Source organism: Hevea brasiliensis, unplaced genomic scaffold (genome assembly GCF_030052815.1).
Source record: "Hevea brasiliensis isolate MT/VB/25A 57/8 unplaced genomic scaffold, ASM3005281v1 Scaf157, whole genome shotgun sequence".
Classification (NCBI taxonomy): Eukaryota; Viridiplantae; Streptophyta; class Magnoliopsida; order Malpighiales; family Euphorbiaceae; genus Hevea; species Hevea brasiliensis.
The window spans coordinates 8,016-24,046 of NW_026614649.1; positions in this window are offsets into that span (position 1 = coordinate 8,016).

A 16,031-nucleotide genomic window follows, 5' to 3' on the forward strand; every position below is an offset into this window, starting at 1 on the left:
GGTATGCTACGGGAACATGTCATGCCTTACTGTGTGATAAGGTGTGACAAGCTATCTAGCCACCTCCCTCATTGATTTCGATTAGTGGGGTGAGTTTGTCTTGTCGTGGTGTACAACATAGCATGTTCAAAAATGTTTGTGTCATGACTTAAGTTGTGTTATTGATTGGCAACACTGTGTTATTCAATTGTTTGATCAAATTTGTGTTATATGAGCTTTGAAAATTGTAACAGGAAATTGTGAATTATTTGAATTGTAAATTGTCAATAAAAGTTTTATATACCGCATTTTAAATTGTTATTGTGCACCACTAAGTAAATTTTACTCAGCAATAGCTTTTTCATTGCTGTCGCAGGTAGACAGACAGATAAAGCAGCAGAATAGGCTGCTTGTGACTTCACTTTGGGATTTTGTCGGGTATATTGAGTATACCACTTCCTTGTAAATATTATTGTAATGTATGAGAACTGTATGTATATATTATACTTGGTCTTGAGCAGTTATAAAATAAAGTTATAAATTATTTTGGCTTGTCAAAATATTGTATTACAATTCTCTTATTTCATCTTTTGAAATACTCATTCATTTTGCACTTTATCTTTGGAATTGCTGAAAATGATATTGAATTGAGTTTGAACTGTGTTGAAGACACTTATTTGAGTTGAGCCATATTGGAGTTCAGAATTGAACAAATATATTGGAAGTGCTTTTTACAGGTTTTTGAAAAACTGTTTTGCTCTAATTACAGATGACACTTTGCCGAAATTTTTACAAAAATTATTGATACTTCAGATTTGTTATTTGATTTCACTTCAGTTAAAAAAAAAAATTTAACATCTATCAAAAGTGCTCACCACTGTAAAAAGAAATAAAAAAAGGTTTAAAATCCCTTGTAGTATATTAAATTGGTTATCGTGAGATGAAGCTTGGTAATTCATTAGGTATACTACGAGATCATGTTATGCCTTACGAGGGGTAAGGTGTGACATTCTCGCAACCTTGAGAGGATTATGTTCTAAGTCCGCATAGCGTACTACATTGATCACATTTTATGTAACTTTAATAGGCTAACTAAAATCAGATACTAAATCAAAATTTCCAATTTGAGTAGCCACTGCATCTTGAAGGCACAAGGCCCATTTTCATTGAAGCTCTTTGATTTAGGCCAAACACATTGCATGATGGGGCCCATAAATATATTAATCTATAAAGCTGTGAATTATCAACTTTGTTTATGAATAAAAATGTTAAAATTAAAGCAATTTGAAGCAATGGCATCCTACATCACATTAGGTAATTAATTACCAGGTTATTATTTAGTAATAAGAATTATGTCTCTTTTACTAGAAGGATGGGTTATGTTGGGTTTCCCTTTAATGTGGAGAATGGCCCAAGCTCATGTGTGGCATAATTCTGAATATCATAATTTTTTTTGGGTTTTTTTTTTTTTTGAGTAACCTTAACTATTACATATAAAAGAAAAGAAAGACCCGTAGATTTGTAACATCCCTCTCCCGTCTATAGTGTAGCAGAGTAAGGCATGCTACATTCGATCTTAGAGCACCCTATCCTGTCTTATCATTTACAATATTAATTTAATATCCATTTAATTTTATTATCTCACTTGTAGAATTTTTTTTTATCCCATTTCATTTTATGGAGACCTAGATAGAGTCCCTTTTGTTCTATTAATGCAAGGTGGGTTTCATGTTACCTGTTAAAATAATTCATATCCATTTCATCATGTCACTTCTCATGCTCATATCAATTTCAAGAAAATAATTACATTTCATTCATATACAGTTTACATATACAATAATTTACAATTTATATACAATCCGGTTTTTTTTTTTTTTTTTTTTTTTTTATCATTTACTTATGTATAGTGATCCCAAAATGCAAAATTTAAATACACATGAGCCCTACCCAAAATGAACTGGTGAGGTGACACCGACCCTATAGCAGATCTGATCCTCTCTATTTGTACTCTCCTGCTACTGATGCGGCTGCTAGTGCTCTCCAGTACCTATGCGTGATAAGAGCCAACGCGCTAAGCATAACGCTTAGTGGTGCATATATTGAAATAAAAATAAACAAATAACTGAAATAATTATTCTACGTGTATTCTTATAAGGAAATATAAAATTTTATGAATTTCTAGGTCTTTTACATGTTTAGAGAACTTTGGACAAAATAAATTAATCGGAATCTTTTTATCATATATCTTATGCTTAATTTAATGAAGTTCACCTTAACAATCTTCTCATGTATTTATTTCAATTAAAGATTTCTACTAATTTCTGTGCCCAAGTAAATTATGATAGACTATAAAGACTAGATACACGGGAGTATACTAGTTAGACAGCCATATGCCTAACATGTATACAATGGTCATATCAGGCACAAGGCCGGGAAGGCATAAGCCGCAATAAAAATTGGCACTATGGCTATCGGGCAGGCATAAAGCCAGTAGAACAATCATCTTAGACATATGTTGTCTGTCAATGATTATCCCTATGGGCAGTACTGTAATATGTAGTCCCTAATTGGTATACCAATCTATCTAAGCTATATAAATGAGTCTAGGTGTACTTTGGGCAGAATAATATTATTAAGTATTTATAATTTCATTAATTCATGCTATTTTTATGCTTAACAATTTATTTTAATTCATTTCATCTAATATGCCTAATTGTTTTATGGTCTGTTCTTGAGGTCCAGATTTGATGCACTGTTTTTACATAGCAGATTGACAAGGATGTGGCCACTATTTAGCCACACTCCCTTCATAGAATTTGTTTCTCTATGTCTTATGGTCACTCAAAAATTTTTATTACAAATTTTCAAGTTTTGTAGAATTAATTATGGCCAAATCACTAGCTCGAACTCATGTACCTTATTCTACCAAGACTCATGTTCAAATCAAAAACTTAGACTCCCATTTTAGGGTTCTTATATTCATAATTTGAGGACCAAGTCTAAAACAAAGTTGGAGCCCTGTTTCTTAGGGTTCTATATCAGTGTGGCTCAACCCAATTGGAGTTTTCTAGTAAAAGATATAACTAAATGAGTGTTCTGAAGTCAAATGATTCTTTTGAAAATTTCCAGAATTTATATGTTAATTTAACCTAGTCAATTGACCTAGTTCCCCAAGTTTTTGGGTTTTGGTTAAAAGATCAATATTGTATATCTATGTCTTATAAAACTTTTTTCATTGGTTTCATTGCATTTGGATTTTTATAGACCAAGTTATGGCCATTTTACCAAAACTGATTAGGTAAGCTTTAGTCCAAAAAATTCTGGGCAGAATGGTGCAAGTCAGTTTGGTATCCTAACTTAAGTCAACAATTTCATTTGGTTAGAGGCATTTCTAGGCTTGGTGTTCACAATGAAAGTTGTAGTCCTATGTCTAATCTTTCCAATGACACAAAAATCAGGTCATTTGGACCTGTCTAGAGGAAGTTATGGCCAAATGAACTCATTTGGTCAATTTTCTAGGTTCAATGTCTGGACATCTGGTTTGGGACAGTATATTGGTCAACTTATAAACAGAATTTGGGCATGATTTCTTCATGACAAATGGGGCATTTTGTCCTAGGTTTCATCTTCAATTGGCCTCACACCAATTAGAGCAACACAACTCTAGTTATAACTCAAACAATACATTGGACTCAAAGATCCGAATTTCCCGCACATGAAACATCACTTCCAATATTCCATCATCCTTACTCCCAACTACAATTTATCACTGATATTACTTCAAATGATCAGAAAACAATCTCAACAAGATAAATCTCAAGCCATATCACCAAGGTAACAAAATTTACTCAAACCCTAACTCTCATTCCTCAATTTATATAAACACATGCCAATCAAATTGTTCATCACAATTACTTATCAATATCACCAATAAACACAACTAATTTCATCAAAACCATCAAATCACAACTCTTATCATGGCTGCTAAAATTTAATAAGTTCCTATCTCTATGAATTTCTTTTAATTTCATATCAATCTAACTCATTTTAGCAAGCTTGTCATGCTTAGAAAAGAAATAGAAGTGTATTAGTGCACTAACCTCTTTAACCACTTTTTTGGCTTGTTAAAACTTTGAATTTTCTTCACTTTATGACAATTAAAATGTTCCTCTTAATGTGAGGATTAATTTTTGTGAAGGGTGTTTAGGGTTTTATGGGAAGAAATGGGGAGAAATCAAGCTAGGAAAAAGTAAAAATGGTGGAGCCGGGATGGTGATGGATCGCCATGGGAGAAGAAAAAGAAGAAGATGGCCCTTTTTTAGTTAATTTTGTCTCATGTAGTCTTCTTTTATTTTTCTTCTTATCCCTTAATGATAATTTGTTAACATTTTATTGGTTGGGATTTTTAATTAATTTCATTTTATGACATCATAATAGCTTATGTCATAATTATATTTAATTTTCTTTTCTTTCATTTATTTTCTTTTTTCTTTCCATTTCTATACATAATTCATGATCTTAATTTATTTTAGGTATTTTAATCTCTCTCATTTTAATTGACACTTAGGTCAAAATTCAACTTTAGGGTTGAAATGACCAAAATGCCCTTTGTTATGCTTGTCGGGTTATTTTTGTCTGTACTGATAAATAAATTTTCCTGAATTTTCTTTGACATTTTTAATGTCATTTATACCTAATTAACCCTTAAATTAAGTCCCAAAAATTATCTCTCGGGATTCCTCACGTGTCCTGGCCAGAATTGTCTTTATCGATATTTCCCATACGGCCATCCATCGCTATGACTCGGCTCGCTTAACCGAGTTGCACTTTGTTTCTTTTACTTTTCTTTAATTTTTCTTAGTCTATATTCAGTCAATTTATGTTTCTCACTCTATTTTAACTGAATTCCAGATATCTGCATCGTCCAACATAAAATTAGTCGTTTAATAAAGAGGGATGCACAAACTACCAAAAGTGAGGGCGTTACAAGATTTTAGATTGAGAAAATATAGAACAAAAGAGAGCACAATTTTTATGAGCTTTGAGGAATTGTTTACCATTAGATTGAGCTGAAATTTAGTTTGCAAGTTCCTAACATTTGATTCTCCATTGTGAATGGTGGAGATTGGATTTGAGATCTCTAGCTTGGTGTTTTGGTCCATGTTTTTCGGCCCTTTGTTTTAGTGATATAACTTCAACTCTCACTTGTTACTTTGTTCATTCATTTTGTTTACTAATGACTATTTGTTGAGAGATGTTGATGTAATGTAACGCTCTCACTTTAGGTAGTCTGTACATTCTACTGTTCTGATGACTAATGTCTATTTGGATAGCTAGGACGTTTGGAATTACACTTAAACTAGGGTGAGGAGATATAAATTGACTGAATTAAGACTAAGAAAAATTAAGAAAAAAAAATTAATGTTAATAAGTTAAAGGAGCCGGGACTTCGGCGATGGGTGGCCTTAATGGGAAGTGACTGTGAATACAGTTGTCAACCCCAAACACATGGGGAAACACTGTGAAATAAATATATGAGACCAAATTAGAGGATTTATGAGGTTTAAATGACAATAGAAATGTTAAAGAAGATACAAGAAAATTTAGCTAATCGGTACAGATAAATATAAGCCGATAAGCACAATGAAGGGCATTTTGGTCATTTCTCCCTTAGAGTTGAATTTTGACCTAAATGTCAATCTAAATGAGAGAGATTAAAACACATAAAATGAATTAAAATCATGAAATATTCAATGGAAATGGGAAAAGAAAAGAAAAGAAAAGAAAAAGAAATAGAATTATGACATAAGCATGATGTCATAATGGCATCATTAAAAATTTCAACCAATAAAATTTGAACAACCACATATAAAGAGATAAGAAGAGGGCTAAAAGAGACAAATTAACATTAAAAGAAGTCTTCTTCTTCCCATTTCTCCTCCTTGGCTGAAACTCCATGGGAGTTCTCTTCCATGCTCTTCCACACTTTCAAGCTTGAAATCCCCTTGCATCTCACCATAAAAACCCTAAGTCCCTTCACTAAAACTTGCTTTTACACCTTGAGGGAACTAGTGGTAACCAAGAAAAAGAGAAATATTGAAGTTTTTATAAGCTTGGACATCTCTTGATCAAGGTTGGTGCCTATTCTTTCTTCCTCCCTTCTTTAAACTTTGAATTGGAGTTGAGATGAGTTGATATTGCATGAAAATTAAAGAAAATAATGGGTATGTGAGTGGGACCAATTTTTAGCAACCTTGATAAATGAGAATAGGTTGAGTTTGATTGATATTAAAACTTGCCTATGATGGTATTTGATGTGTATATATGATGTCTATGATGATTGGATATGGGTTTACATGAATTGAGAAATGTTGAGTTAGGGTTTTGACCTAACTTTGGGAATTTTGTGTATGACTTGAAATTAATGATATTGCGATGAATTGTCGACTAGTATAAGTGCTATGAATGTCAATTGAAGTTTGGGAGTTGGGAGGAATTATTATTGGGAGTGTTGAATTTCCATGCAGGTTTTGGGACCTATGAGTCCAGTGTGGTTTTTGAGCCATAAGTAAAGTTGTGTTACTCCAATTGGTGTGAGGCCAATTAGAGACGAAACTAGGGTCACAATACCCCATTTTTTTATGAAGAGACCATGCCCAAAAACTATCCTTAACCTGATCTAAAAACTGCTTGAATCTGGGCAACCCTAATCTGAACCTAGGAAAATGACCAAATGAACAATAAATGTTCAAATGACCACAACTTACTCTAGAAAGGTCAGAATGACCTGATTCCTCAACCCATGGAAAGCTTAGACATAGTAGAACAACTTTCATGAAGAACAGAAACCCAAATTCTGACTATAAACAAATGAAATTGCTAACCAAATTTAGCTTATCAAAACTGCTAGAACCAAAACTGTCCAAAAATTCTGGACTTAAACCTATCCGACCAGTTTTGGTAAAAATGCCATAACTTGGCCCCAAAAACTGAAAATGCAGTAAAACTAAAGCCAAAATCACTATAAGACTTATAACTACAATTTTGGTGTTTTGACCAAAATTTATAACCTAAGAAAACTTGGACAATTTGCTAGCACAATTCAGCATGCCAAAACCTGAAATTGAACCAAATAATCGCTTGACTCCAGAATAGTTTTTACACCATAACTTTTACTAGAAAACTTCAATTGGGATGAGCTAAACTGTTATGGAAACCTAAGAAATAGGGCTCCAACTTTTATTTAGGGACTTTCCTCAAATTTTGAGTGTAAGAACTTTAAAATAGGAAACAAAGCCACTGACCCGAACCTAGAATCCTGAAGGCACAGGGCACATGAGTCCAGCTACCAATTAGCTATAAATCATTTTATATAACTTGAAAAATTGAAATTCTTAAATTTGAGTGATCTTAAGACATAGGTAACAACTCATATGAAGAAAATTATCCCTAAAAGTGGTTGTAACATGCCTAAATAATTAGACAAAATTGGACTCCAGAATCTGCCTGGTTCTGGAATCAAAAAAAGATAATGAACCAGTTTTGATTTTTTGATCATAACTTGAGTTCTAAAACCCCAAATAACATGATTCAAAAAAGAAAACAAAGTTAAGACATAGAGGAACAACTTCCATGAAGGAAGTGTGGCCAAACAGTGGCCACATCTTAACCAATTCGCTAGGTGAAGTTAAGACACCATTTCTGGACCTAAAGAAAGGTTCAAGAAATAACTTGATATATGGTAGGGAATTAACCCTAATGAATTACTAAACATAAAAGTGGCATGAATATGTATGTGGGACCTATTTTCCCACTACAAATTGACATGAAATGATAAGACCATAAATAATTAATAACATTTATTTACCCAATATATACCTAGACTTATGTATATAGCATGGATCGATTGGTATACCAATTAGGGACTACAGATAGCAGTACTGCCCATATGAATAATCATTGATAGACAATATATATCTGATATAGTTATTCTATTGTGCTTTACACCTACCCGCTGGCCATGGTGCTTGATATAATTTCTGCTTTCATGCTCGTCACGGCTTTGTGCCCGACATGACGAATGTATACATGTCGACATATAGCTGTCTAACTAGTATGCTCCCTGTATCCAAATTTTCACAAATGCTATAGGTTACTTGGGCACTAATATGAACTTAATAAGATTGAATATGAGAGAAATGAATAGGAAAGATCTGATAAATTTAAATGGTTCCTAATGTGCATCAAGTATGTAAATGACTCAAATTTATGAAATTATACATAGAATCATTATCTTTTATTTATTTAGTTACTTTTATTTTGAATTATGCACTGCTAAAAGCTATGCTTAGTGTGTTGGTTTTCCATCACGTAAGTACTAAAGACCACCAGCAGCATCACCATCGCAGTAGTAGTGTTCTGCAGAGAGAGTTGTGCAGATCTGCTATAGAGTTAAAGTCACCTCTGCAGTATGTTTCTGTAGGGCCCATGTATTTAGATTTTATATTTTGTTTATTGTACATAAGGGAATGATCTAAATTACATTTTAAGATTGTAAATAATTTGTAAATTATCAGATATGAACTTTTATATAAATGAAATGAAATGCATTTATTTGAAATAGATATGAGCAGATTTTATCAGTACATGATGACATGATATGATACATGGAAATATGAAATAACTATGAATTATTTTAACAGGTAAACAGTGGAACTCGCTAAACGTTAATAAACAGAGGATACTGCTTGAGTCTCCATAAAATGAATTGTGATATATTAAAAAAAATTCCATAACATGGATGACATGAATAAATGGAGTTTAAATTAGATGTACATGACAAGACAAGATAGGGTTCTCCAGTACCGAATGTGGCACACTTTGCTCGGCTACAAAGTAGATGGGTAAAGGGCATCACATTTAGTGGTATCGAGTTAAAGGTTTAGGCGGTCCTAGACCTAGATAGATAAAAAGAGATAGTGTGCACAAAATACCTTGGCTTTTAATTAGAGTCAATATGATACTAATGCAGATCTTTTCTTTGTCTGTTTTATAGGATCGATTTTAACACCCTCCCAGAGCAACTCGACATTCCCATCGCTCACGACTGGTCGGTCCCTGATACCTACAACGCCCGTAAAAATATTTAAACTAAAGTCAGGAACCATAATTAACTCAAATATTAATAAGAAAAATTTAGTAAAAATTTTATAAATAAAATACAACTAAGTCAAATGAGCCGGTGCCCAAGCGATGGATAACCTGCAGGGAAGTTACTGCTCACAACTAGGAGCCCTGACTCAGGGGAAAAATTCATAAAATAATTTTTGGGACTTCAGAGAAGGGTCATTGAGGTTCCTATGGCATTAAAATGCCAAGAAAATATTTAGAAAATTTTTCAATCTCCATGACAATTTTGACCCTTTAAGCCGAACGGAGGGCATTTTGGTCATTTCGCCTTCAGAGACGATTTTTGGCCGACTTGTCCAGTTGATTAAATAATTATTATGACATAAAATGTGAATAAATATTGCTAAAAATTAAATTGAAAATAAGTAGAGAAGAAAAGAATAGAAAATGAGAAAAAGGGCTCATTTATGACATCATTATGATGTCATTTAAAGTTCTCTCCAATCACAATTAAACAACCAACTAATTAATAAAAAGAGACAAATGTGACCTAAGGAATTAAAAAAATACAGCTGCCTTCTTCTTCCCCAAATGCAGCCGAAATTCATGCCCTAGACCCAACCTCCATTAAAACCTCAAGCAAGCTCCATTTCTCTCTTCTTTTCACCATAAATCTTCCTACTCTATTCACTAAAAACTTGTCTATACCTCTTGGGAAGTGTTTGGCAGCCTAGAAAAGGAAAGAAAGTGAAGATTAAACTTAGAAAATTCTGTCCTACAAGAGGTTAGTGCCTATTTATATTTATACTTCTTTTATTCCATATTAAGGACTTAAAATAAGTAAGGAATTGTGAATTAAATGAATGAAATTTATGTATATATACTCCTTGAATTTCGGCAGCCCTAAGGAAGGGATAAGAGTGATTGTTTTGATGGACTTAGAGTGGACTAAAGATGATGTTTAAGGTATATATACACATGTATAGTGAATTGGTGTGCTAACTAGGGTAATTGGTGTAAACCTTGAATTTGAGCTAGGGTTTGGGAGTGAAAATTGGACTTGGCTTATGAAGTTGTTAAAGTACATTCTAATGGTCAATTAGTGATCATTTGGGGTAAGTAGACCATAATTTGGAGTGAGCTATAGCATGGCAAACTGAAATGGGTAGGCTGCCTAGTGACAGCAGCAGGGAGGCTATGAGTCCAGCCTGTTTGGACTGCCATATCTTTGGCTGTGTAGGTTCAATTGGTGTTTGGCCATTTGGACATGAAACTAGACTTATAATGGCACAATTTTACTGAAGAAACCATGCCCAAAAGACCAAAGCAAGTGGACCAAAAGTTTGCCCCAATCCGGATACCCTGCAAGAAAATTCTGAAGAATGACTTAATGAACAATAACTGTTCATTTGGCCATAACTCACTGTAGAATGGTCCATTTGACCTGAAATTTTTACAGCAACAAGATGAGATATAGACAAACAACTTTCATGAAGAAACCTACCCCAAATTATGACCAGAACCTATCCAACAAGGCATTCACAGTCACTATTCATTGTACTGTAGATTTGGTAAATTCTGCAGTTTTCCAATCCGGCCAGCTGTGGTTTTTGGACCATATCTGGAGCTACAAAACTCCAAATGGAGTGATTCAAAAAAATAAATTCAACTAGACAAAATAAGGAACAACTTTCATTTTTACCATTTCCTCAAATTTCCAATGTAACAGTCCCTAATGGAACAGTAAACTTATAGTACAAAAACTGAAAATTCTGCCCCTTAGTGCTAAGCTTGGAAATGGATTTGGTGATTAATTCCAACAAGTTTTAAATGCAAAATGTGGTACATTGGGAGTGTTAAAACCAATACACCTATTTTCTATCCAAAAGTCAACATTTTTGTTGACTAATGAAGTGAATAGTGACATTGAAATTTGAAATTCACAAATTAAAGAATTTTAAAGTATCAAATGCCCTAGTATACCTAACAAGATTGGTTTGGATAGTTTGGCATGCCAATAGGGTTCAGTTAGCAGTACTGCACATGGCAATATGCCATTCTATGATTTTATGGCTTTTAGCCATTTTGATATTGTGTTGGGACTTGGCCTTGTGCCTATTGTTATTTACAGCTTGTTAGCTGTTCTGATGCATACCGGGAGATACATATGTGACCGATTGTGTGACGGCCCGAGGTACTTGATACCCAAAGGCTAATTGCTTATCCATTCAGTCATCCAAAGATAGGTTACTTGGGCAACTAAATGAATGAAAATGGACAAAGTTAAAGAAATAAATAAATATAACAAATACAAAACAAATAAGACATATACATTCAATACATATTTATTTTCTACTATTTTCTTTTATTTTATTATTGCACCACTAAGCATCATTGCTTAGCGCTTTGCTTTTGCCACGCCAGAGGTTCCGAGATACTGATCGTGAGCCCAGTAGACCGCAGATTGGGTGAGTCCATCCTGCAGCTTTGCATAGTGTCCGTGTCACCTCACCCTCCACCGTGCATTGGTAGGACACTAGGTTTCATTTTGGTATTTTGTAACTAATTTTTTTTTATTTTCTCATATGTATTTGGATTTATGTAATGTATTTTGATGTTCATGTAAATAATGAAAATTGTGTTGGTGAATGGAAAATGTGAATATCTATCTGTGAATTGTACTTGATTATCACATTAGATGAATGATTGAGAAATGAAATTGAAAAATGTTGAGATTTTGATATTGGAGTTTGAGAGTGATGAGATATGAATATTGGAAGTGTTTTTCACAGGTTCCGAAGAACTGTTTTCTCCATTTTTAGCCAGATCACGGATTTTCTATAAAATTTTTGAAACCTCAAATAAATTATAATTTAAATAAATAACATAAAAAAATTATATTTAACAATTTATATTCAAAACTATTATAAAAATTAATTATGGTAAAATAGAGTGTGTTCAGACACCATGTGACATTGCTTACTCGGATATACTGTACACGGGTAAGGGGTGTCACATCGATGGAGTCTGATCCCTTAGAGCATCGATCTTCTAGACCGATTAAGGAGAAGGTAGAGTTTCATGCATCTGCACCTACTCCTAGTCGGGAGCGAAGTAGTAGAGCAGAGTCATCCCATGGTGCTGTGGGTACAGCACAATAGGCCTTCCTAGAATAGATGACTTTGATGCTCCGTCAGATTATTGGAGCCATACCTCAGCCACAGCCACCTCCACCTCCACAGCCACAGCCACCTCCACCTCCACAGCCATAGCCACCGTCGCCACCACCTGTACAGCCACAGCCACCACCATCACCTCCACAGCCACAGCTGGTACAAAGGTCCCCACTGGAGAAATTATGTAAATATGGGACCATTGATTTTAAGGGAAGAAGGAGGATGACCTAGCCACCGCAGAGTACTAGCTAGAGAGGATAAAGAGGGTATTACAGCAGCTACACAGTAACCCAGAGTAGTAGTTGGAGTGTGCTTTGTCACTACTTTAATAGGATGCATATCAGTGATGGGTGATAGTATCGAGAGTGGTACAGCCTGCATAGATCACCTGGGATTTTTTTCTGGCTGAGTTCATAAAGAAATACATTAACCATGTGTACTAAGAGGCTAGAATGAGAGAATTCCTGGCATTGAGACAGAGGCAGCTTACGATTTTCGAATATAAGCAGGAATTCATGAGACTTAATAAATATGCATGGGAGATAATTCCCACAGAGGCTGATAAATGCAGGAGGTTTAAGGATGGACTAAATGATAACATCCGACCAATAGTTATATCTCACCACTTCACAGACTTCTCCTTGTTAGTAGCATCAGCTCTTAATGTGGAGAGAGTTAAAGATGAGAAGCGCCAGGAGAAACCGACAACAGAAGAGGGGTTTTAAACAGGGCCAGTCTAGTGTATCAGCTACTGATAATAAGAGGTCCAAAGGGTCTCAAGGTTAGACCCAAGGTCGAGGTAAGAGGCAGAGATCTCAGTTTGCTCTGAGGAGAGAAGGACAGTCAGGTGTATCGGTTGGTAGTTCTCCAGGTGCAGCTGCATGGGGATCAACCCCGATACCAGCCTGTACACACTGTGGGAGGAGCCACCAAGGAGAGTGAAGATTATTGACTAGGGGATATTTCAGATGTGGATCTACGGATCACTTTTTGAAGGATTGTCCACAGAGAAGTGTTCCCACTGCTCCACCCCTGATAGAGAGGTCAACCTTAGCAACACAGAGGGGTAGAAGACCTACGAGGCCCGATACAGCTGGTACATCACAGAGGCCTACTACAGAGACTATTGAGAGGCAGGAAGTTAGGGTAGCACCCCGTGCTTATGTTATGAGAGCTCGAGAGGAGCTAGATCTAGTAGATGTCATTTAGGTTACTTTTTCTCTTTATGACATGTTTGTTTATGCTTTGATAGATCCTAGTTCCACACACTCTCATATGTGCATTACACCACTGGTTAGTAGAGGGGTGCAGATAGAGAAATTAGAGGAGGACATATTGGTCACAAACCTTTTAAGCCGTAGTGTTATGGTGAAGAAGGTCTATAAGGGTTGTCCTCTGAGGGTGCAAGGTTATGAGCTTTCGGCTGACTTGATTGAACTACCATTCCACGAATTTGATGTGATACTGGGAATGGATTGGTTATCACATCATCAGGTGATGGTAGATTATTGACTAAAGAGGATTACATTACAGACAATAGATGGGGATGAGATTATAGTTGTGGGTGAAGGAATGAGTTGTCTTTCCATTATCATATCAGCCACTGTAGCCTGGAGAATGATAAGGAAGGGCTGTGAGGCTTCTTAGCATATGTGGTCGACACTAGGAAGACTAGCTCGAGTTTACCAGACGTTTCCATTGTATGTGATTTTCCGGATGTATTTCTGGAATAGTTGTCGAGTTTGCCACCAGAAAGAGAGGTGGAGTTTGCTATAGAGGTTATGTCTAGTGCTGCACTAAGTTCTATTGCTCCATATAAGATGGCATCTACTGAATTGAGAGAGTTGAAAGTTTAGTTACAGGAGTTACTGGATAAGGGTTTCATATGCCCGAGTGTGTCACCCTGGGGAGCACCGGTGCTGTTTGTGAAAAAGAAGGATGGTACACTTCGACTTTGTATTGATTACTAGTAGCTAAATAAGGTGACTGTGAAGAACCAATGTAGATGATCTATTTGATCAACCAAGGGAGCCGTGTATTCTCCAAGATAGATCTCGATCAAAGCTATCACTAGTTGAAGGTAAAGGAGGCGGATGTGTCTAAAATCGCCAGACCCGATATGGACACTATGAGTTTCTAGTGATGCCATTTGGGTGATTTAATGCACCAAAGCTTTTATGGATCTTATGAATCGTATCTTTAATCAATAATTTGATCAATTCATCATGGTCTTCATAGATGATATCTTCTTGTATTCTAAGAACCGGGATGAGCATGATGAACACTTGAGAGTGGTATTACAAAAAATACAGGAGAAGCAGTTATATGCCAAGCTGTCCAAGTGTGATTTCCAGTTAGATGAGATATCTTTCCTTGGACACATTGTATCAACAGATGGGATCATGGTAGATCCAAAGAAGATTGAAGCAATAGTGGAATAGAAGTCTCCCAGAAATGCAACAGAGGTCAGAAGCTTCTTGGAATTAGCTGAATATTACAGGAGGTTTGTAAAGGGATTCTCCCTTATAGCAGCCCAGCTGACTAAACTGCTGCATAAGAATGCCAAGTTTGACTAAAATGATAAGTGCCAAGCCAGTTTTGAAAAGTTGAAGGCTATGCTTACAGAGGCTCCATTGTTGACACAGCCAGAGTCAGGGAAAGACTATGTGATATACAGTGATGCCTCTCACAATGGACTTGGGTGTGTTCTGATGCAAAAAGGGAATGTGGTTGCTTATGCTTCCAGACAGCTAAGACCACATGAAAAGAACTACCCAACTCATGATCTGGAATTGGCAGTAATCATATTTGCATTGAAGATCTGGAGGCAACCCAGAAGGAACTCAATCTGAGACAGAGGAGATGGATTGATTTCCTTAAGGATTATGATTGTGTGATCGACTATCACCCTGGGAAGGCAAATATAGTGGCTGATGCACTGAGCAGGAAGTTTATCATGGCTTTAAGAGCACTGAATGTTCACTTGTCCTTAGCCCCATCTGGAGCTATTTTGGCAGAGTTACATGTAAAGCCAAACTTGCTATAGCAAATACAAGAAGCATAGATAAGGGATAAAAAGTTGATGACTATTATGGATAGAGTTAAAGAGGAGAAGGAGACTGATTATGAGCTGAAAGGAGATGGGTGCCTAAATTATAAAGACAGAATATGTGTACCAGGAGATAAACAATCAAGAAGAATATTCAAAGAGGCACACAAGAGCTTCCATGCTATGCACCCAGGAAGTACCAAGATGTATCATGATTTGAAGGCACACTATTGGTAGCCTGGAATGAAGAAGGGGATTAGTGATTTTGTGGCAAAATGTTTGACATGCTAGCAAGTTAAGGCTGAGCATCAGGTTCCATCAGATGTTGCAACCCATATCCATACCTAAGTGGAAATGGGATTGCATCACCATGGATTTTGTCATTGGATTGCCATTGATACAAAGGAAACATGATACTATATGGGTAATTGTTGATAGATTGACCAAGTCAGCTTACTTCCTACCAGTTAGAGCCAACTACTCACTGGAGAGGTTAGTAGAGATCTACATAACTGAGATAATCCAGCTATATGGAGTGCCAACATCAATCATATTTGACCGAGACTCGAGATTTACTTCGAGGTTTTGGAAGAAGCTACAGGATTTGTTAGGCACTCAACTACACTTTAGTATGACTTTTCATCATCAGACGGATGGACAGTCAGAACGGGTGATTCAGGTCCTGAAGGATATGCTTT